Genomic DNA, 25,370 nt, shown 5'->3' with positions numbered 1-25,370 from the left:
GAAACGAAAGCGATTAGCAGAATTTAGGCTGACAGTGTTTAGTAATAATAATAATAATAATAATAATAATAAAAACAGTAGAGTGTAGGCCTTACAGCAATATAATGGTCATATCCGTAGTTATTGTTGCGTTTTCATTAGTTCGTTTAGCTGCTACCAAGTGAATAATGAAGCCTTTTATAGTTTATTGCGAAACTATCTACAACTCGGAGGTTTTTCATGCGATATTTAAGCACATTTTAAGTATACGTCTCAATTTTACTCTCATAGATGAATGGTATAAAGCACAAAGTATGTGTGTAGTGGATGGACTAGCTAAGGGAAATGACATTGATCAATACCTTTCAGAAGGTGTAGCCTTCACCATATTGAGTCAAGGGCCAATGCTAGTACGTGAAAAACGATGTAATTAGTATTACAATCTTTCTCAATAGTGTGGCAGTACTAGTTTGTCACATGTCACGAAGTGACATATATATATATAAATGGAAAAGCAGGGTCTGTGAATTCTAGCATTTTAGCTCCTGTTTCTCCCAGCTACTGGAATGTGTCGAGATGTGCCACCTGCGAGTTTTACGTGTTGGGAAGACAATGGCAGAAATTCGAGAGGTTTACCACCAGAACTTCCCATAGACAGTGATCGTGTGAGTGAGCCACTGTTAGTACCTCTTAAACCAGAGTACTTCAAAAGATTCTTTTAAAGCAGTGCAAATCACAGGAGATCGTCAGAGAGTTTCAATAAAAGCTTACAGATTGTCCCAAAAGCGGAAGGGGACAACTGAACACCGCTATGTTTCTGTGAATGGAATAGGAAGCGAACTGCATTTACTCGCCCAGATATCATGCCGCCAATGGTAAGGTGAGGGCCAGGACACTGGCTACTTTCAGTTTGTTGACAGAAAACACAACAAGTACTGGGGAAGAAAATTCTGCAAGCTTTCGCTACATGCAGCAACAAAGAGGGAGATTTTCAGTTGTTACAGTGGTAACCCTGTAATTTTCCTCCCCTCTTGCCGTAATTTGGAGAAGTATGTCAGAGCAGGTAGTCAGTAGTGCATTTTGGGGTGGGCACACGTTAGCAGCGGTTCGTGTCTCGTTCGAAAGTCTCTCTGCGGCGCACTGCTGCAGCGTCACGCTCCTTTCACTGTTTCTGAGTGAGACTCGCGTTTGCGTCGTCTCTGCACTGCGTAGCTGACACTTTGCGAGTCTCTTTCGTGACTTTGTGACTGATTTCTATCGTTAGTTCTCTCTCATACTGGGATCAAAACTCGAAGCCATCCAGTATATGTCGCTTTTGCGAGTTGAGCAGCCTTTGGGAGGCGATTCGCATGTTATTACGCTGATTCAGAAAAATCTTAACCTTCTACGCATATTGCAGTTTAAATTTTTTGATGAAAGTAATCGTAAATCAATCCAGCCTCAACATGAAAAATATTGATTGAGAGAAAATAAGTCAATTATTTTTTAGATGACTTTTCCTCACTCTATTAGCTCCTCCCACGAAGTTTTTATGAAACGAACCTTTTACTGAAAAATAAATATCGCGAGACGACTCTAGCTCACTGAACTGCAGTCTCAATATGACGGTGTTTCCGATATATTACAGGTGTCATTACACCTTCTTTTAATTTTGAAAGTTAGAAGGATACTTTATAATTATACGAACTGTATTAAATTTTATTTTGGCAATAACGAAACTTTACCTGCATTCGCGTTTAGCAGCATTAATAGTTATCAATTTAACATTTGTATTATTGTGTTGGATTCTGCCTGAGCTCAGAATCGCTTGTTTCGTCGTTTGCGTGTTGAGTTCACGTGCGTGGCAGGCAGCTTGCAAAACGAAACCACTGCAGAACCTCAGTCGACTCGCACACAATACAACAGGTACGGCAAAGAGTCATAAACAATACAGTAGTAATAATAGAAATCTTATTTTAAAAATAATTTAAATTCGTGACGAACACAATCGAACTCTTTTTGTTTTCATCCCTCAGAAATTTTCATTTTGTCCCTCAGGGGTAATTACCCCCCCCGGTTGGGAAACTTAACTATCATAAAAATTAACGATAACTACAAAATCACACCACATTTGTCATTCTTTAGTTTCCTAAGGACCCTGGAAGGTACGAAACGGTACATCACAGAACTGTTTATTTACGATTCTGTTGTACGGTACAGATATTTACCGAATAATGTTTTCCTTTAATAGCAAAAAATTGTTATCAAATACCAGAAGATCTGGACTTTTGCATAAAGACATTATATGTCTACCCTACAAAGTCGAATTTTGTCCGCTACACTTCAGGCCAAATCAATGAATTTGGAACTGATTTCACCTACATTACTTAATGTACGAAATACGCCACCACAGCTGTAGCTTGAGATAAAACGCCACAGACGTGATAAAAAATCATCAAAAGCAATGGACCTGTTTCCCAATACAGAAGGAACCACTTCTACACATGCTGCTAAATTGCCACAAACGGCAAGGAACATCAACATGTTCGTTTTTGAAGCAAAAGTAACTAGTTTTAAAAAATTATTCGTGCGTTAGAGAAACGAGTAAAGTTTAAGAATAGGCGAATCGTTTGACTCCATAAAATTGTTTAAGTGTCAAGGAAAGTATTTATGATAATAACAACAGGCAACATAAAAATATGGGCTTCACATGCTCGAATACACGTTTATATTCCCTTGCTTTTAGCGGAGTAAGCTGCAAATATGTACGTACTTGAAAGTATATCTTCAAAAATAAGTTGTAGCTTATGTTATTGAATTAACTAATTCGGCTAGTTCCGTATGAGTTTCACCATAATTCACGTATTTAGGTAATTTACTAACGTACGGAACGCACAATTATAACAACCGTTTCGTTAATCGAGTAGAAAATAATTAAAAACCAACATTATCATCAAGAGACGCACCTGACTGTCTGCTTTCTCGCCGTTTGGAGCGCTAATGTTGCTGCAGCCGTCAAACGTTAACAACTTTCGCACCAGAGTTTTTCGTGGCTGTATTTAATAGACCGTGACGTGTATCAAGACGTAGAAGAGTTGTGGGCAAAGCTTAAACTAATTGTAAATCGCGCCATGGTAAGTACCTGCCGAGTGGATTAGGGGAAGAAGAAACGCGGCACGGTTTAGTTTTAAAATTGTTGATAAAACAGAGGCTGTTGTACTTCAAATCGGAACGCGCAAATGATGACAAACAGTAAAATCGTGCATCTGTAAGAAGACCGATGCGCGAAACATACAACTACCGCCATCATCTAGCGAAAGATCTTCCCGAGAACCCAAGAAAATTCTAGTCCCAAGTAAAATCTCTCGACGGGCCTAAGACATCTACCCATTCACTTTGTGACCAGTCTAGTGTGGCAACGTTGCCATGTAAGTCAATGAAAGGAAAGCCGTAGTTTTAAATCTAGCTTTTAAGAAATCATTCACCCAGGAGGATCGTACAAACATATCGTCGTCTGACCGTCACACAATTTCCCGTATAGAGGACAGATTAATTGGATTCACTGACGTACAGAAGCAACTGCAAGGTTTGAAAACAAAGAAGTCACAAGGTCTGAAAGGAGTCCCAGTTCGATTTTACACAGAGTTCCTCCGGCATTTGCCCCTTACTTAACATGCATTTATCTCGAATTTCTCACCCAGCGCAAAGTCCCAAGCGACTGGAAACAAACGGAGGTGACTCCTTTATATAAGAAGGGTGAAAGGACCCATAAAATTACAAATCAATATCCATAACATCCGTTTGCTACAGGATTCTTGAACGTATTTTCAGTCGAATATAATAAAATTACTTGGAACGGAGCGTCTTCTGTTTACAAATCTGCTCGAATTTAGAAAGCGTCGCAAGTGCAAAGCTCACGTTGCCCTTTTCTCACATGATATACTGCAAACCATGGATGATGGGCGACAGACAGATTCCATATTCGTAGATTTCCGGAAACAATTTGACACAGTGCCCCATTGCGAACTGTTAAAGAAGGTTCGAAGATACAGAGAATGCGAGAATAGCTCGAAGACTTCTTAAATAACAGAACTCAGTATGTTGTCTTCGACGGCGAGTGCTCATCACAGACAAGGTCACCGTTCGGAGTGCTCGAGGGAAGCGTGACAGGACCGCTGTTGTTATCTATATACATAAATGATTTGGCGGACAGGGTGGGCAGCAATCTCCGGTTGTTTTGCTGATGATGCTGTGGTGTACGGTAAGCTGTCGTCGTTTAGTGACTCTATGTGGGTACAAGGCGACTTAGACAAAATTTCCAGTTGGTGCCAAGAATGGCCGCTTGCTCTAAATACAGAAAAATGTAAGGGAATCCAGATGACTAGGAAAACAATCCCGTAATGTTCGAATACAACATTAGTAGTGGACTGCCTCACATAGTCGCGTCGATTAAATGTCTAGAAGTAACTTTGCAAACCTGAAATGGAACGAGAACGCAAGGACAATATCAGGGAAGGCTAGGGATCGAAATAGGTTTGTTGGGAAGATTTTAGGAAAGAATGGTTCACTTGTAAATGGGACTGCATACAGAACACTAGTGCCACCCATTCCTCAGTATTGTTCAAGTGTTCGGATTTCGCAACAGGTCGGATTAGAGGAAGACGTCGAAGCATTTTCGAGGCGAGCTGCTAGATTTATTACTGGTAGGTTCGATTCACTGAAGTACTTCTTGAATTCAAATGGGACGGCGACTGAGAAAATTTAGGGAAATGGATTTTCTAATTGACTGCAGACCGATTCTAGTGCCACCAACGTAAATTTCCCGTAATGCTTATAAGGACAAGATGAGGAGGGCTTGTACACAGGCATACGAGAGAGTGTCTTTTGTCTCTCGCACTATTTGCAAGTTGAATGGGAAAGGAAATGGCAAGTAGAAGTATAGTAGGTACCCTCCGCCACTCACGATATCGCGACTTGTAGAGTATTTACTGCTTGTAGATGTTCGTAGTAGGCCTAACAGAGACCCAGGGTTGTACGCGGCAATAGTACGATGCAATTAGACCCAAACCTCAACATCCGAAGTAAAAGCTTCCCTCCAGATTCCAAATTGTTCTGTACAGTCCACATATTGTTTGGTAAAACGTTACACCATTTTAAGCGTTGGGTTTGGGGGTGTGAGGGGGGATGGAGATGTTGTTAAACTAGTAGTTGTATCAGTTTTTATTAAATATTTCGAAAACTATATAGTTAAGCGCGGAAAGTACCATACACAAATATAATCTACATTAAATTGCGATCAAAAATGGTTCAGTGCATAATCTTGCTAAGGTGAACCGTTCCAGAGGGTGTAAAAGTAGAAATGTTTGGTATTTTTTAGAATTTTGGAATAAATATGACATTATCACTAAGGAAACTATTCTTTTATACAGGATTGTGTTTGTAAAAGCAAATTGTCATTATAGTGGCCGGTGGTATGTTAGTGATAAGCCCTTGAAGGAACGACAATCTCACCACCTTCTCAAGGGGCGCTACTTTTTAAGGGAAAAGAGGCTTCCACAGGCCTAGGCCATATAAACCTGTGGTACGGAGAAACCCACTCTGAACTTTCTCTGGACATTGCCGCATAAAGAATGAATACCTTTGCAACATAAAAGATTTTGAATTATAAAAATATTATCTGTATAATAATTATGGTACATAAATATATGATTTTAATTCATAATATTTTTGAAACTGCAGCTTTTGGAGGCTTTTCGTCAGAAAATAAGACATATTTGGCTGTATATTGCATCCCATTTTATTTAAATTTTTGAAGTTCATAAACTGAGTTCAGCAGTAATATCAAATAAAAATGTAGAATGTTAAATGCGTCCTTAAATTAATGTAAAGTATTTCATCAGTATCCAGTCCTCATCTAGATCTTCATGTCCCTGTTAACACATCCTAGGGCTGAACAATTACCACATATGCACTTTAGACCCCTCTTTCTGCACTCGCAGTTACTGAAGCATACGTCTTTGCGAGCGCACGCTACGAGGGACAGCAATTTCCACGCTGCTGCAGGACGTACTGTTGTCATTAGCTCAGGTGTTCGCCAGTCTTCTTCCACCCCTACTCGTGTGCATTCTTCTTCTCGTTCAGCCACTGATGCTCCTGGTGGTAAGCTCTAGGTGAATGCTGCCTGGAAGCTGCTGAAGTGGGGGGAATTGCAGCCAACTTGAACAATTAATGTATAGGCTGCATGCAGTAGCCTGCAAGTAAAGTTGGTAGCCAAAACGATCTAGACCTTTGGTGTTCTTGGCTCCAAATATCACAAGAAGGAAATGCTTTTCAGTGTTAGAAACTGCACTGGGGTCAACGTTGGGGTCGTTGAAGAAGTTTCGTCTGAAGAGCATTGTTGGCTTGCACTTTCCTACATGGTGTAATTTTCCCCTTCTTGTAGATAGCTGATACAGTGTCACATCCTGTGAAGGCATACATGGCTAAGAGTACACCTTTCATATTCACAATGCTTCGCTGAATGTCAGAAGTAGTGTACACTTTTTCCTGCTGATTGCCTTTCTTTGGTACCACCATTTTCAATTTCTTCTGTGACGGTGCGTGGACAGTCAACACGTCTGTGTCATCAACAGTAAAACAAGCTTCAACTCCTTTCTCCGCTTCATCAATCGCTGTTAAAACTATTAATAAGTCATCATCATTAGATGATTGAACTGTGAACCACATCTTTGCATGTGCACTATAAGGAGAGAAATAAACTTTCTACCTGTATCCTTTTTTATGTGCACTATTGTAGTTTTCAGTTTCAAGATGTAGTATTACATGGTTATTGAGATATATGTTGTGTAAAGCAAGCGAATCGCCTGGCTAGATGTGAGAGGGGGCCTAACGGCCCACAGACTGCCGGGTTAAATTAATGAGTGAATAAATAAATAAATTAGAAATTAACTATATTCGTTGTTTCGAAGGGATATAATCCTCCCAGTTACACAGTGTGATATTCGCTATTTTTGGCTTAATTAAAACAGCAAATTCAGCCAGAAGGCAAATACTTGTTTATAAAGAATGATTAATATATAATAAGGCGTCGCATGGCGACGGTGGAATTTTCTAGATAATGTAATTCGTCGTCTTTGGGCGGCAATATAAACAGAAAAGTACGGATGGATATGCGATCCTTCACTATTTTGTTCGCTGGAGAACAAATGAAGCCTTGAGCGCTAAAAAGACTTGTACTGTTTTTCTGAAGTAAGACGGACGCAGATTTGTGGCAGTCTGATCTAATTTTTTACTAAATGTATAAAAACGTGTTATGTTTAAGTTTGAGTGAAGTGTAAAGAACTGTTATAACTTACCGTGACGACGCACGAGCGACTCAAAGAAGACAATGGCTATATAAAAGAGCGCTCAGTGGACATGATACGGACATAAAAATCTACCGTCATTGTAGTACTAAGCTTAAGGTACGAAATGTTTTAGTTTATAATAAATATTTGTTCTGGGAATACTGAATCATTTAGCAGTGCTCATTCCTATTATCTCCTCAGTATTATTTTCATTTTAATTATGCATTTTGCTAATATTACAGCCGCCAAGATCAGCAGTCCAATGTGCGTGTTACATTGATAAAAAGAAAACTGTTTTATCGTCTTCTTGCATCAGCTTTGATATTGAATTTCCTTTTGTGTGATGTTACAGTTGTTTTTGCGCCCTTAAGAACTTTCTGGTCCCTTGGGAAATTGTTTTGTCATAACAATAACTTCACAACCGGCTATGACCGTATCTACGATCATGAAGTAATTAGAAAGACGATAACGCAATTTCTTATTCAACAGCACGCTAGTTGTGACTGCCTCAAGCCACGCGAAACTGCAAGTAAAAACTAATCACATCTCATAATGCAATATTTTATGACAATGGTCAATCCATGATTCTTACGCCAACTGTGATTGATAAAACAGTAAGCTAAATCTCAATTTCCAACTTTCCATTGAATAACAACATCACTTCTATTTTGTAACATCACAACAGTCGTACCATACGGTCTTAACTTGGCTTCAATACTACCTGACATTTCTTATAGACACTTCACGTCATCTAATAGGATAGACGAGATTTTGCAGATCCTAAGATTAATCGCGTCCTGCTCCAAGCTTTACTGCTGAATTATCCAACCTAGGTATCTAAATTTTTTCGCGAGATTAATCTTCCCTTTATTTAAAATCTTCTATTTTGGTCCACCACTGTTATTTGTAATTTATTTTATCTTCTCAAAGGAGGCCAGTAATCCTACTTTCTCAGCTATCTCCGTTAGTTTATGAATCTTCGTGATTGGTGAATTAATGTTGTTGGAAAAAATGGCTAGATCATCAGCTGTGTTTGGATCCTAGTCTGAAACATTATTCATTTCCATCCTGTTAGTTAATTCTCTTCCTCCATTCTCGAACGATTTCTTCCAAGATACAATTAAAAAGGAGCGGGGAAACTTCATCGAGTTGTCTGATACCAGTTTTGGTTTTGAAAGGGGTCCGAGATGTTGAAACAAAATTCACTTCTGATCCTGTATCGATCAGAATCTGTTGAATCATCCACCCCAAATCCTTCCATAACATTCAACAGTGACTCACTGTCAACTGAGTCGTGCGCCTTTTTTATCAATGCATACTATCGCACGGCAGTACCTTCCAGACGTTTAGTGCTTGATAATGTTTTTCAACTTGAAAATCTCCTCTAGGCAGAAACTTACTTTCCTGAAATTGGCCTGGTACTTATTGGTCTATTTATAAAAATAAACGTCAATTCAGTTCTGGACTGTTTTGGAGAGCGTCTCCCATGGAACAGATACTAATATAATATCTCTTCAACTGCTGATAACCTTTTGAGCCACCATTTTTATGGAGTTGGTGGACTAGGATAGATAGGCACACAGAGGATACCCGACCACCTCTCTGTATCTCCTCAAAGAATTCAGCTGGTATGTTCAGAATGTCTTCATTGACTAGCTTCCGGGACTCTGCGACAATTGATTCCTTTCAAACTGCTAAATTATTACTTAGGGCGTCCATGATCTGTTTAATTTCTGTCTTAGATGTGTGGATGTGCGTTTGTCGCTATTTTTTCCCTGAAGCACGTGGTTGGGGGTTGTTAGAATTTCAGATTAGATTTGAAAATTTGATTGAAATCCCTGAGATTGTTCTTTAGAATATCCTGATCAATACGCTTCATCTGTTGTTTCTAAAATAATGGCTTTGCAAGTCGGATCACAGGGGCTGCGTACTTCCGACTTTTACAGAAGGAGTTAAAATCTTCATGTTCCTTCGGAGAGTTTCATTTTTTCAACGAATGTGTTCTGTCTGCGTAATTCTGGTCCGAGGTCTCGTTGTATCATCTACGTTTGCGTTTGCGAAATTTCAAGCTTCTTGTATTGTCTATTGTATTGTACTGTCTGTCCAGTTCTGAGACTAAAATGTTAGTTGCTGACGGCACTCTCTCAATACTTGTTAACTGATTTTAAATGTTGCCACATCATTTCTGCATGTGTTCTTTCCAACTGTGGGAGCCTTTCTGAGAAAAATGAAATTCATTTTAATCCTGGAGAGTTAATTATATAAATGATACTTGGTACCTATCTGAACTTTAATATTCTTAATTTCCTTGATCGCAATCCCAGAATGGGGCATGTGGACGATTTTTCATCGTTCGAGTTTCCAAGTGGTTTCCGTGTCTCCTCTTTACTTAGTTTGTGTTTGATGTTAACTGAAGACTAAAAGTTCGACACAGTTGGAAAAAAACAAATTCAAAATGTCTTGCTCCTTCTGTACCGGTTCATAATTTACTATTATTCCACGTCAGCTTACAGTCGTTGACAAAAATCTTAACATTCTTTATAGCTATTTTCGCCTTCTCCTTCTCTAGGAGATCCCAAAATTGTTCTTGTTTCTCTGGACTGTGGCTGTTGTTCTCACGCATGAGGTGGCCGCATGTACACTGAACAGGGTGTAGCCGCCTCCCGCAGCAAAGAGTGAGTATTGAAAGTTATTTGATACGCTTGAAAAGTTCACCACTGCGTTGATAAACGTCTTATTTACAGATAAATCTGTTCCAAACATTTATATATTCATGCTTATATTCACGGCTTCCTTTTTTTTTTTCATAGATCCTATACACTATATTGTCCATAACGCTTTCGTCCTCATAATGTGTATTTTGAAAACTAGGACTGTGATGTTTTGGTAGTTCAACAAATTGTCAATCCTTATAGTACATCAAATTTTCGCAATGATTTCACATTTGTGGTAGCGGTGTAATACTCGTTTTTCTTTTACAACTTAGTATCTCTGTCGCAGAGCATGCAGGTCCCTCCGACTTCCCTAACCATGTAGTTGCGCGCCAACAGGACCCCAAGATATGCTTGCACTCCTAACAGTGATGGGTTTCTGCCTATAGTTGCCGCCGGGGTTAGTGGCTTCTTTTTGATGACTTTCGATTATGTCTGATTTTTAGAGAAATGTGGGTCGGATTTGTTCCTTCCCAGTAGTAGATTCAAAGTATTAAGCAATGAAGCATGGAGTTAGTTTGCTATATACACCTTTGGTATGCATGGTCCTCTTCTGCTTTAAAAGTCATTGACTTTTTTCATCTATAATCCCGAAAAAGGATGCTGTCAAATTGGTACCAGATGGGGCAGCTGGACAAACCTCTTTCTTATTTTTCTTTTCTTTTGGGAGGGGGGGGGGGGGGGAGGCGGGGGTTATAGGCGGGGTATAGTTTTGTAGTGTTGGGACAGATTGTGGGATTGATTGTTTATTTTAATAAAAATTTGGGATAGTAATTTGTTTGTTATAAGTAAGATCTATAATTCATTCTGATTTAGCTAACTTACCTCCACATACTTACAGTTGTTCTTTTGTGATATTTCAGGCGTTGAGAGTAATAAGTATTTTATTCCCCTGATTATCTGGATGTTTCAGTCAATGATATGTTGGTCTTTAATGTTACCAGAGGCATCTTTCTTTACCTTAATTTTACATTATCATCATGTTGTACATTGAACATTCCTGAGACTTTAATTGAGCTTTTCATTAAAGTGTGCCGTCATAGTATTTTATCACTTTGTTAACTAATTACTTGCTGTTATGGTAGTCTTCCCACTAACATGTTATGTGGGTTTTTCAGCCCAGTGTTAGGTTTACCCATATGAATAATTTTAACTGTCGCCAAGAGAGGAGGACTCTACAATGTGTGTCTGCATGCATAGTACCAAGGCAGGATCCAGTTTGTGGTGTCTGGGGAGGGTGAATTTGTGCAGACTGGGGATGATGGGCTGTTCTTCACATAATCCTTCTAAAGGGGTTGTAGTCGGGGCTACCCTACTAAACTAATGGCTAATGGCTTTTCTGTGACAGCAGATCTTTTACAAGACATTCTGAGAACTTCTGGAAGGGAGCATTATTTTCTTGCTGTTAGTTGAGGGCAGGAAATAATCAAGAATATGCTTACACTCTTTTCCTCTGGTTAACTGGCTGAGAACTTAAACTTTTCGTAAAACTTCTAGGAGCTCGCTAAGTCGAGGAATTGTCCAACAGCCTTCCATGGTATTGGAAGTCCTGATGGGGAAAGGTAAGTCTGCGAGTTTCGTGTACATCACATTGGTTGGTTACTGATCCGTTGTGATCAGTGGAGCTACTTTTATGAGACACAATACCCGTAAGAATTATTTTTTTGTAAACAATGTCCACCGGCCGAAGTGGCCGAGCGGTTCTAGGCGCTACAGTCTGGAACCTGCGACCGCTACGGTCGCAGGTTCGAATCCTGCCTCGGGCATGGATGTGTCTGATGTCCTTAGGTTGGTTAGGTTTAAGTAGTTCTAAGTTCTAGGTGACTGATGACCTCAGAAGTTAAGTCCCATAGTGCTCAGAGCCATTTGAACCACAAACAATGTCCAGACTTGCTGCTGTATGACGATAATTTTTATTATTCCCTTTGGCTATACATTTGCTTCGACTAAAGTGCCATTAACGAGTGACCTGTTCTACAATGTGGGTGACGTTACTCTCATTATACATTTTTTGTTGTAGTAGGACAGTTTAGTAAAAAACAGAATTGTAGAGAAGGGGAATGTAATAGAAATTAACATCACACAGTAGTGAGTCTTAATACTCCTTACAAATTCACTCCTGGAAATGGAAAAAAGAACACATTGACACCGGTGTGTCAGACCCACCATACTTGCTCCGGACACTGCGAGAGGGCTGTACAAGCAATGATCACACGCACGGCACAGCGGACACACCAGGAACCGCGGTGTTCGCCGTCGAATGGCGCTAGCTGCGCAGCATTTGTGCACCGCCGCCGTCAGTGTCAGCCAGTTTGCCGTGGCATACGGAGCTCCATCGCAGTCTTTAACACTGGTAGCGTGCCGCGACAGCGTGGACGTGAACCGTATGTGCAGTTGACGGACTTTGAGCGAGGGCGTATAGTGGGCATGCGGGAGGCCGGGTGGACGTACCGCCTAATTGCTCAACACATGGGGCGTGAGGTCTCCACAGTACATCGATGTTGTCGCCAGTGGTCGGCGGAAGGTGCACGTGCCCGTCGACCTGGGACCGGACCGCAGCGACGCACGGATGCACGCCAAGACCGTAGGATCCTACGCAGTGCCGTAGGGGACCGCACCGCCACTTCCCACCAAATTAGGGACACTGTTGCTCCTGGGGTATCGGCGAGGACCATTCGCAGCCGTCTCCATGAAGCTGGGCTACGGTCCCGCACACCGTTAGGCCGTCTTCCGCTCACGCCCCAACATCGTGCAGCCCGCCTCCAGTGGTGTCGCGACAGGCGTGAATGGAGGGACGAATGGAGACGTGTCGTCTTCAGCGATGAGAGTCGCTTCTGCCTTGGTGCCAATGATGGTCGTATGCGTGTTTGGCGCCGTGCAGGTGAGCGCCACAATCAGGACTGTATACGACCGAGGCACACAGGGCCAACACCCGGCATCATGGTGTGGGGAGCGATCTCCTACACTGGCCGTACACCACTGGTGATCGTCGAGGGGACACTGAATAGTGCACGGTACATCCAAACCGTCATCGAACCCATCGTTCTACCATTCCTAGACCGGCAAGGGAACTTGCTGTTCCAACAGGACAATGCACGTCCGCATGTATCCCGTGCCACCCAACGTGCTCTAGAAGGTGTAAGTCAACTACCCTGGCCAGCAAGATCTCCGGATCTGTCCCCCATTGAGCATGTTTGGGACTGGATGAAGCGTCGTCTCACGCGGTCTGCACGTCCAGCACGAACGCTGGTCCAACTGAGGCGCCAGGTGGAAATGGCATGGCAAGCCGTTCCACAGGACTACATCCAGCATCTCTACGATCGTCTCCATGGGAGAATAGCAGCCTGCATTGCTGCGAAAGGTGGATATACACTGTACTAGTGCCGACATTGTGCATGCTCTGTTGCCTGTGTCTATGTGCCTGTGGTTCTGTCAGTGTGATCATGTGATGTATCTGACCCCAGGAATGTGTCAATAAAGTTTCCCCTTCCTAGGACAATGAATTCACGGTGTTCTTATTTCAATTTCCAGGAGTGTATGTCACTTGTTGACTTATTATTACACTGCAGGCCCTATGGAACGTAAACTATAAGGATTAATAACTATGTTTCCTGTATGGAGCTGAGAAATTCTGTTTCATCATTTTTCAGTCTTCGTCATATGTTGGGATTCTATGAGCGTGTAGTTGCTTGGTTGGAAGAGCTTACACAGAAGAGCACGGAGTAATATGGTAGCTGGTGGTGGTGTTTAACAAAGTCAGTGGACATGTGGCGAGGTCTAGTGGCTGCCGACAAACTGTTTGTTTTGGTGCAAACTTGAGAGAATGGCATATGATTTCCTATACTGTTGTTGGGTATCACAGTCTTGTCGAATGCAGCTGTAGTTACCGACGTGTAATTAGATGTTGATTACAGAGTAGGAACACACTAATCGATAGTGGTTACTTTTATGTAGCAGTGCAGAAAATTCATTAGGTTCAGTGTATAAATACTTCCGATTAAATCTATGAAAAAATACAAAGAGTAACTTCGTGTGCTGCGCATGTCTCCCATCTTCATTGGTTCAAATGGCTCTGAGCACTATGGGACTTAACATCTGTGGTCATCAGTCCCCTAGAACTTAGAACTAGTTAAACCTAACTAACCTAAGGACATCACACACATCCATGCCCGAGGCAGGATTCGAACCTGCGACCGTAGCGGTCGCGCGGTTCCAGACTGAAGCGCCTAGAACCGCACGGCCACTGCGGCCGGCTCCCCCCCCCCTCCCATCTTCATTGTCCAACTTCCTCTCCTCCATTCTCTATAGCCATTTGCATGAAAATGAGGCAACCAGTCTGAAAATACAAGTGGCTTCAGAAAATAAGGAAAGTGTATTTAAAACGTACTCCTTGTACGTGGTATCTTTTTTACGACGTAGGCACTTAATTTTGTGGAGAAAGATTTATTTCGTTTTCTAAACTAACGCACTCACGCTCGCTCGCGCGCGTACACGCACGCACACACACACACACACACACACACACACACACACACACACACACACACACACATGCACATGCACACTCAAATTTATCCAAAAATTACATAAAGAGTGTAACTTGCTGCGTTTTGTTGTATTTTAAAGGGGGTTCAAAAATATGAAACACCCAGCACCATATTTATAAAAAATATTACGTAAATCCGCATTTTTGTACATGCAGAGATAGAAAGAATGCTCAAATTAATTGCTTCCCACATCTAATTGCTGTCAGGCGTCACAAGGTGAACAACAAACCAGCGGAAAACTAAGGCTGATGGCTCTGCATTTTACAAGTCTCAGGTGGTGTCAGGTGAGTACACATGCAGTCGACAAAATATAACATGCTTGGAGATTGCGAAAATATTGACTCACGGCCTAACAAGGGAACTATCCCAGACGTAAATAAATGGTGTTGATGATATTTGGTGGGTATGTAAACTGGCCCAAATAATGCAATACACATTTTTCCATGTTTTTGCCTATTTTCACTTATGGGTAAAAACACAACCCAAATGTAATTTGGTGCATGGTGCAGAATAAAGTGTGTGTCCACATACAACTGTATTCACTTTCCTTACTTTTTACGGAAATTAGGGAAACGGATTTTCTAACTGACTGCAGGCCGATTCTACTGCCGCCAACTTACATTTCCCGTAAAGGCTATAAAGACAAGATGAAGGAGGGCTTGTACACACGCATATGAGAGAGTGCCTTTTATCCCTTGCACTATTTGCGAGTTCAGTGGGAAAGGAAATGGCAAGTAGAGGTATACAAGGTACCCTCCGCCACTCACGATATCGCTACTTCCAAAGTATATACTGCATGTAGGTGTTCGTAGTAGGCCTAACAGAGACCCAGGCTGTACGCGGAAACAGTACGGTGCAATTAGAGCCATACCTCAACATCCAAAGTAAAAATCTCCCTCCAGCTCCAAATTGTTCCAATCAGTCCACATATTCTTTGGAAAAAAGTTACACCATTTTAAGCGTCAGGTTTGGTGGGAGGAGTGGAGAAGTTGGTAAAGAAGTGCCATATACATAAATAGCCTACATCAAAACGCGAACAAAAATGGTCCCATGCATATTCTTGCTAAAGTGAACAGTTTCAGAGTTATGGGGGTGGGGTGTAAAAGTAGAAATTTTTGCGTATTTTTTAGATTTTGCGGAATAAATGTGTCATTATCACTAAGGAAACTAATTTTTCTATACAGGATAGTGTTTTATAAAAGCAAATTGTGATTTTAGTGGCCGGTGGTATGTTAGTGATAAGCCCTTGGAGGAACGACAACCTCACCACCTCCTCAAGGGGCGCTACTCTTTAAGGGAAAAGAGGCTTCCACAGGCCTAGGCCATATAAACCTGTGGTACAGAGAAACCCACTCTGAACCTTCTCTGGACAATGCCGCATCAAGAATGAATATCTTTCCAACATTTTTAATGTTTAATTTTAAATTATAAAAGTATTATCTGTGTAATAATTATGATATACAATTATATCATTTTTAATCATATTATCCTTAAAACTACAAATTTTGGAGGTTTTTCTTTAGAAAATAGGCATATTTGGCTGGATATTGTAACTATATTTTATTAAAATTTTCGAACTGCATAAACTGAGTTTAGTAGTAATATTGAATAAAAATGTAGGGACCACCTTCACTGCCCTCCAAACATTGGGAATGATTCCTACTGCTAAGCTAACCCTGAATAACCTGTTTCAGGAGAGCCAGAAAAATTCCATCTGGGCCAGGTGACTTTAACGGTTGGAAATTGGATTTTGTTAAAGTCCATACACTCCTTGGTCGATTCGCAGTCCTCTCTTCGAGTGCCTGAGAGCCATTGTCTCTCTGGGATCACATTCTGGTCTGTGTTGTCCGGCAGAGCATATTGAGGAAAGTGAGTTTTGAGGAGCAGTTTCAGTAAGTATCATGTGCTGTCTTTGTATATTCCCCACCCATCCTCCTTCCTCATCGTACATCCTGGGTTGATTGGTATTCTAGCGAGGATTCTGTGAAGTCTAGCTTGGGCAGCTGTGCTTGTCTGATTTCAAGGTTGTAGGTGACAAGGGCCTCACGATATATAGCCCATTGTCCTTTCTGTCTCGCAATGTTAAACAGTTTTTGTACCTGTTTTCTTTGAATTTCCAAGCTATTATTCCACCAAGGCACACTCCTATTTGTGCACTTCTTAGTGACTGTGCAGTTGTCCTGATATGAGGTCACTATGGCAGAGGTAACAGCCACTTCTACTTCCTCAAACTCTACTGAATTCCTTACCGAGGTTTTAATTTTCGATAAGCCAAATCAAGGTCTCTCCTATATGTCTCCCAGTCTGTTTTCCTGGGATTCCTATAGATCATGACACTATGAGGGAAAGTAGTTCCTAGGGAGCTGCAGGACGTACTGTTGTAATTCATCTGAGGTGTTTGCCAATCTTCTTACACCCGCACTCGATCGCATTCTTCTCTCATTCAGCCGCTGCTGCCAGTAAGCTGATGGGGGGGGGGAGGGGGGGGGGGGAATGCAGCTAACTTGAACAATAAACAATGAATGTATAGACTGGTTTGCAACACCCTGCAAGTAACACTGGTAGTGAAAACCATCTAGCTCTTCAGTGCTCTTGGCTCTGAATATCGCAAAGAAAGAAATTCTTTCCAGCATCAGTCACTGCACTGGAGTCAGCTTTGGTATCGTTGAAGACTAGACGTTTCGTCCAAAGAGCGTTGTTGGCTTGCTCTTTCCACTTGTTGTAGATAGTTGATACAGTGCTACATCCTGTGAAGACGTATATTGCTAAGAGTACACCTTTCATATTACCAATACCTCGCTGAACGTCAGAAACAGTCTATACTTTTTCCTGCTGATTGCCTTTATTTGGTACCCCGATTTTCAGTTTGTTCTCTGATAGTGTGTGGACAGTCAACAAGAGTAGTAAGCCCATGTCATCACCAACTTATCAAGCTTCAACTCCTTTCTTTGCTTCATCAATCGCTATTGAAACTATTAATAAGTTAGCATCACCCGATGCTTGATGAACTGTGAGCCACCTCATTGCATGTGCACTGCAGGGAGAAAGGCTGATTTTGTTCTTAGCGTTAGCTAGAAATTCGCTTTAATTTATATTTACATGGACTGAGTGTTCTACTTTCACTTCAGTGTTGGTGGTAGAACGTGATCTGGATACGTGCTCTTCATCTTTTGTGTTTCTTGTATCCATCAAAAACAACAGTTGTTTGCCCCTAACGAGTAATTATGTTTTCTGTGTATAGCTCTCAAATCAGTCAGAAGATAGCTGGGCGTTGCCAGACAACAGCATAAAGGAGGTGACTCCATCAATGATGTAGGACACTTTCTCTGAATCTGGGATGATTGATGATTCATTTCAATCTGGAACCAATACAGTCACAATTGAAGATTTCCTTCCTCATCAAGCCAGTTTCGTCGAACAAGGATGAAGGATAAGCACATAATTCAACTTCAAATATTTCTTCATGTCTCTCATCATTCTTTACTGTGCACACCCTCCGATGTAAGAGACTGTTAGGGTTCACACATGCAGTGTTGTTGTTAATTGTCATGGACGTGGTTACAGAGGCTAGAAACTTAACAGCTGACGTTCTTTTCAAGTGTATCTCATTGAATGTTTTGTTCTCAATCTGTTTCAAGGCTAGTGTTCCAGTTTCAAACGCTTCATCACAGTTTATGTTTTCATCTGCTTCAACCCCTGCTGACAAGGAAGGTAGTTCGGGTGTTTCAGAAAACAGATTGTGTTCCTCAAACCAAGAAATAAAAGTTTACAAGTCCTTGCAGCTTCTATTCTGCCTTGCCTCTCGTATCTCCACGTGCTGCTCTGAAGAGACGCTGCACACACCTGCGTATTCTTCCATTGCTTCACACACCTGAGGACAAACTAGCATGGACTTGATTCAAGTTGCAATAGTTGCCGCTGTTATTCCTCTGCCTCCAGTCAATACACCAATGCTACTCAAGGATGTCATCGAAACCTGTTCAACAGTAATGTCACCCCAGACTCCAGACCAAACCATTTCAGAACTTCGGATGGTGAAATAACCACAATTAACGAACAAATCGGTTTCTGCGCTCATTGAGTTGAAAAGTTCCAGCGAATCTTGTAGGTAAACTTGTACAGATTTAGCGTAGTTTAAGTGACCAGACGCATGGAAAATGGGGAACATTTGATGTACAGAGTGAAGGTAAAGGAGAAAGTCCCCACTCCTCTCAGCTCTGATATACGTTCGAACACTGTTTTTGGCATAGACAGGACTGTGCAACTCCTCCAAATCATTTCCTGCCATGATGAATAGAATCGCTGACAGAAAAGACATCAACAAGTGTGAACCTCCTAGTCGAATGAAAAGTGACTTCAATAGGCTGTCATTAGGTGCTTTTCCTACTATTTCACGAGATTTAGCTTACAAAGGTTGATCAAAAGTAACCGTTGTTATTCTTTCTCCATTGCTGGTCCCTTTTGTGGCAGCTTGTAGAACAGCCATATAAATTGTTGACGGATTTGGAGCCAAATTGATGAATGTAAGGGGGACTACAGTTGAAGTTTGGAACTCTCTCGTCGCATACAGCATTTCCATGCAGCCACTACAATCAGGTTTACATTCTTCTGGATCTTCCAACCAGGTACCATTCAACCAAAACAAATTAAGTGTTCTACCATGTTCATATGACAGCGGTTTTATTTTCAGGCAATCCATTTTTGCAGCAATTATTTTACAATCACCAGATGTACTTGGGGCTCTGTAAGTTTGCAAATCAAACAGCCCTCGTTTTTCAACAGCATGAGCAGTAACATACTTTCGAGGGACATTGTCCTCTACCTGAAGAGCGGTTTTAGGTGTTATGCAAGCAGTTCCATCCACGACATGAAACGTGTTATGGCCACCCACAGTGCGGTCATTGTAGTCTCCATTGTCGGAAACAAACTGCACGCATCCGTTCTCAATGTTTATATGTAGGTGTATGAGAGCAACTGTTCCTAATTATCTGATTTCATAGCGGACATGAACATAAAGATTACTTATCGATAATGCAGTGTCTGCAAATGCTGTTTTTCCCCACAAAAGCCAGTGCTCATTACTCAGATTTTAGATGCTTTTGTTTCAGCTCTTATTTTAACCACATAAAGAATGAACTACTAAAGTTAGTTTGTTATTGATTATATGTGACAGAATCACTTCAGTGAAATTTTTATTCTTACTTTGGGGTATCAAAATAGATGAAATTGTTTCTCTTCGATGATGTATAAAGACCGGTTCCATAATTACATAAATGATACCGAAAGTTAAATTTCCTGCCTCCAGTATGAATTTTTTTTTTTTCAAGCATGTTTTCTTGCATTCGCATTTCTGACTTCCAAACACATTTTCAGTCGGAATTACACTCCTGGAAATGGAAAAAAGAACACATTGACACCGGTGTGTCAGACCCACCATACTTGCTCCGGACACTGCGAGAGGGCTGTACAAGCAATGATCACACGCACGGCACAGCGGACACACCAGGAACCGCGGTGTTGGCCGTCGAGTGGCGCTAGCTGCGCAGCATTTGTGCACCGCCACCGTCAGTGTCAGCCAGTTTGCCGTGGTATACGGAGCTCCATCGCAGTCTTTAACACTGGTAGCATCCCGCGACAGCGTGGACGTGAACCGTATGTGCAGTTGACGGACTTTGAGCGAGGGCGTATAGTGGGCATGCGGGAGGCCGGGTGGACGTACCGCCGAATTGCTCAACACGTGGGGCGTGAGGTCTCCACAGTACATCGATGTTGTCGCCAGTGGTCGGCGGAAGGTGCACGTGCCCGTCGACCTGGGACCGGACCGCAGCGACGCACGGATGCACGCCAAGACCGTAGGATCCTACGCAGTGCCGTAGGGGACCGCACCGCCACTTCCCAGCAAATTAGGGACACTGTTGCTCCTGGGGTATCGGCGAGGACCATTCGCAACCGTCTCCATGAAGCTGGGCTACGGTCCCGCACACCGTTAGGCCGTCTTCCGCTCACGCCCCAACATCGTGCAGCCCGCCTCCAGTGGTGTCGCGACAGGCGTGAATGGAGGGACGAATGGAGACGTGTCGTCTTCAGCGATGAGAGTCGCTTCTGCCTTGGTGCCAATGATGGTCGTATGCGTGTTTGGCGCCGTGCAGGTGAGCGCCACAATCAGGACTGCATACGACCGAGGCACACAGGGCCAACACCCGGCATCATGGTGTGGGGAGCGATCTCCTACACTGGCCGTACACCACTGGTGATCGTCGAGGGGACACTGAATAGTGCACGGTACATCCAAACCGTCATCGAACCCATCGTTCTACCATTCCTAGACCGGCAAGGGAACTTGCTGTTCCAACAGGACAATGCACGTCCGCATGTATCCCGTGCCACCCAACGTGCTCTAGAAGGTGTAAGTCAACTACCCTGGCCAGCACGATCTCCGGATCTGTCCCCCATTGAGCATGTTTGGGACTGGATGAAGCGTCGTCTCACGCTGTCTGCACGTCCAGCACGAACGCTGGTCCAACTGAGGCGCCAGGTGGAAATGGCATGGCAAGCCGTTCCACAGGACTACATCCAGCACCTCTACGATCGTCTCCATGGGAGAATAGCAGCCTGCATTGCTGCGAAAGGTGGATATACACTGTACTAGTGCCGACATTGTGCATGCTCTGTTGCCTGTGTCTATGTGCCTGTGGTTCTGTCAGTGTGATCATGTGATGTATCTGACCCCAGGAATGTGTCAATAAAGTTTCCCCTTCCTGGGACAATGAATTCACGGTGTTCTTATTTCAATTTCCAGGAGTGTAGAATGGATGGTAGTAGCTACACATCTATATGATATTTATAAATATATTTGAAATATTCATTGTATTTAATTATAATAATTTCGTAGAAAGGAAATACGTAGTATGTACTGCACAGTAGTGCCCATTAGCCAGTGTACTGCATTTCTCTTCATTCTCGGATAAGAAATGTCGTTAGGGTAAAGTAAAGACGTCACTCAAATCGCGAGGCGTTGTGTTTTAGGAAGGCGATAGGCGCAGAGCAAACCAGTCGGTGGATGTCCGTATCTTCCTTGTGGCAGGTTTGGCACAACGGCGTTGTTGCGAGATACGTGTTGTGCTGACGTTACGGTGTCGGGTACTTGTAGTTCACACGATAAGGCCATGTAGTCCGCGCCGACGTCGATAAATTGGGGACTGCATTCAAATCACAATCAACCGTTTGAGATTTGCTTTCGACCACGATCCGTCGCTGCCGCAACATGAGGGTGCAAAGCGCATTCCGAGAGAGAGAGAGAGAGCCTGAACCATATTGTGAGGTGCAGCTGTTGTGCAGCGATGTAGAATACCGTACGAATAGCAAGAAGTGGCGGAGGAGACTGTTGAAGTTAATGCTACAAAATATATCGACTCAACCACTTGCTTATAGTGTAAAACACTAAGATTGACGCGTTTCGGAAGTCAAGCTTCCATCATCAGAATAATAAAAAGTAAAAGAACCTGTTAAAACTCGCTAAAATGGAACATGCACCAGGCACAATGAAATTGATAGTAAAATTAAAACATCGTGGCTACTTCCCTTGTTGCAGCCGTGTCTTCCAAGGTGCATCTCCTCATAGTAGTCAAAACATAAAAAACTCTAAAATGGTGTCGCCTATGGTGTTCAACATCTAACCACATGGCTCTCTCCTCCATCGTCGTAAGCCGCCCGTGCATCTTAGTTGATACCACACAGCACGTAGTCAAACACGACAGTGAAACGCGAGTGAGCTCACGCGCAAGTAAACAAGGAAGTCACAGAGATGTCTATATAAACAGTTGACGTATACATGTTGCAAGTACCTCATGAAGTGATGGTATCCTGCCAATTGCTAAAATTGTAATTACAAAAAGAAACCAGTGAAATGTTTGAAAAAGTTATTTGTATCACCAGTTAGCTGGTCATTCAGTGTGTTCTGAGTATCCACGCTATGTATCGTAATTTCCAGCAGTTCTAGTAGATCCAGCTTTTTGCCTTTGTCCTGTCTATGTAAAATAACGAGATCCTGACCTATTCCCAACATGGGGTGTCCCGTTTCCGATGTATGCGTGGCTACAGCTGACTTCAGGAAATTATTAAGCCGGAAAGCGTCGCTATGTTCTTTGTAACGCACTTTAAAGGACCTACCAGTCTGGCCTACATAGCTTGCCTTGCACGTGTTACACTGAATTTTATAAACTCCAGCTCTATCATATTTATCGCTTTCCTGCTGTAAATCATTTCTTAGTTTAAACCGCAGCGTATTATTAGTCTGAAAAGCGGTATCAACTTCAAAAGGTTTGAAAATGTTAGCCACTTTTTGCGAAATATCACCGAAGTATGGTATTGTGACTCTCGTAATATTATTTGCGGTATTCTTCCTTGCATTCACGCGCTGTTTCTGTCGTAATAATTTATTGACAACGTTTTGTTGGTACACGTTAGTTCTGGCTAATTGTTTCACGATGTTCAGATCAGTCATTCTATCTTCTTCATTCATAGGGATTCTAAAGGCTCTATCTATCAAAGATCTAAAAGCAGAAAGTTTCTGGCTGTTAGGATGGCAGGAATTATTTTGTATCAACACATCAGTTGTGGTTGGTTTCCTAAATATTTTAAAAACATGCCTACCATTTTGTTTCCTAATACGCGTCAATCTTAGTGTTTTACACTATAAACAAGTGGCTTAGCCGATATATTTCTTAACATTGACATTCACAACAACCACCTCTCATCCAGTGTGGATAAAATCTAACACTGTTGAAGAGTTGACAGCAGCGGCTTATATAGTGGAAGGTGGCGATTGGAAGACGCCGATGAGTGCGGCTCCCGGCAGATTCGTGACGTGGTCTACAGCCAGCACCTGTAGACTGGGCACCGGCGGTGGTAAGAAGACATGTTATACATGATGCAGCACTTCTATATTCTACAAATAGTAGTCTTTAGAAACAGCTACTAATAACAGAAAAATGCCCAGAAATCAGAATCCTTGTGTCGTGAAGAGCTTGTTCCAGCCACTGTTCCCAGTGGATAATGGTTTGACCAGTAAGTACTCTAATGCAACGCCCCAGTAGAGTGGAGTTCACTAACAGTACACACGCTGTTTGACTCTTTGTGCGATCCTCTTCGCGAGACACAAAGAGAACTTCAATCACACGATTCAGAGTATAGGCTTTATAGGATTTGCAGCTGGCAAATTGCTTACCTCCTTTTCATTGTTTTAAAGGAAACTAATGGAGATTTTGGACTGGAAATTTGAGAATCTCCTTTTAAAGCATTAAATGTTCTTGTGACTGCATCGAAATCTGCTGAAACTACCGTCCGACCAAATCGATACATTTGACAGTGATTTCTTCCGCAGGGTGGGAAAATATTGTATTATAGTTAGATTCCTGGGGTGATAAGAATGAAAGAACAATTTTGAGTTCTGCACGTGAGCATATGGAACTTGTTCATGTGGAGATCCCAGTACCTTGATGGGTCGGGTAAAGCTGTTGGACTTAGATGGCTTTCGAAGTTTGACCAACTTTGTGAGAACATTTTCATACTGTATCTAATACTGCTGAATGACTATGATGTACATTTCCACTTGAGAAGCATTATTATCATGCTGAGTCACTACCACATAATCAGTTTCATTCACCAAGGATCGCCAATGTACTGAAATATGCGTGGTACATATCATTATACCTGCAAGATCGACTACCACAATTTGACACTCCTGCTTAATTTTGTATAATATTCGCTGCTTGTTGAGTGTATCAGGTGAAGAAATTTCATTCCTGTTACGTTTCTCGCGTAACGATACGTTATGTTTTATACATTTCTTTACAGATTGTCATTATTGTAATGGTTTTTTAACATAACATTTTATTTTCAAGTAACAAAATAAATGTTTGTGAAATTGTCGACTAAAAGCAAAGAAATAACTGAACTTAAAATTTAAATTAGCATTTTCAACATAAAACATAGCTAAGAAAAAGAAATTAACAGAATGATAATGGACGTTTTGGTTTTTCAAGTAGGTGTCTTGAAAATATTTCGACAGTGCATTATTTACAACTTATTTTCAAAAATGGCATTTCAGGGACGACCTTCATTACGTGTGGATGGATGTGGTGTGAGAGCTTCTGTACTTTATGTTGTAACGAAAGCCTTCATTTTGCAGTATTAACAAGGTATTGTTGTGGTAAGGTAATTCACAAAACTACAAGTTATAACAAAAATTGATTATAGTGGCTTGAAGAATGTTAATTACATTTCAACAATTATACGAACACACTTCTTTTATATTTTGTGGTTTTGAAGATATTCCCTCTAATACTAAAATGACTCTTTACCTTTTGGGTTTGTTTATACCCCCTAAAAGTGAAAGTGGTCCAAAACGAGACAATAACTATACCATTATTTGCACTCTATGTATCCACCAAGCTTCATCAAAAACCTTAGAATGTTTGTTCCCTTGTGAGTATTTGTGCTGCTGAAGAGAGTAAACAATGTTCTTACTGTGTTAAATCTCGTCTGACATTAAAGTCATTCTAACAGTACAGAAAACCCTCTCAGACCAATTAATTTCCATAAACTTGTCAAGTATCACAACACTGTTTTCACATTTAACACATCTGGGAAGGACGTTCTAGCTATGCAAAAATTACAGTCTTTATGTTGAGTATAATAATGCTTAAGTCAAATATTACTCTGTTATTTACCACACATATTCATCATACTGGTACCTAAGAAATGACAGTGAACTCTAGAGTATACTCTCTCCATGCCTAATCACAAGT

Source organism: Schistocerca americana, chromosome 5 (genome assembly GCF_021461395.2).
Source record: "Schistocerca americana isolate TAMUIC-IGC-003095 chromosome 5, iqSchAmer2.1, whole genome shotgun sequence".
NCBI classification, from domain to species: domain Eukaryota; kingdom Metazoa; phylum Arthropoda; class Insecta; order Orthoptera; family Acrididae; genus Schistocerca; species Schistocerca americana.
Note: the sequence above shows the minus strand (reverse complement) of the source record.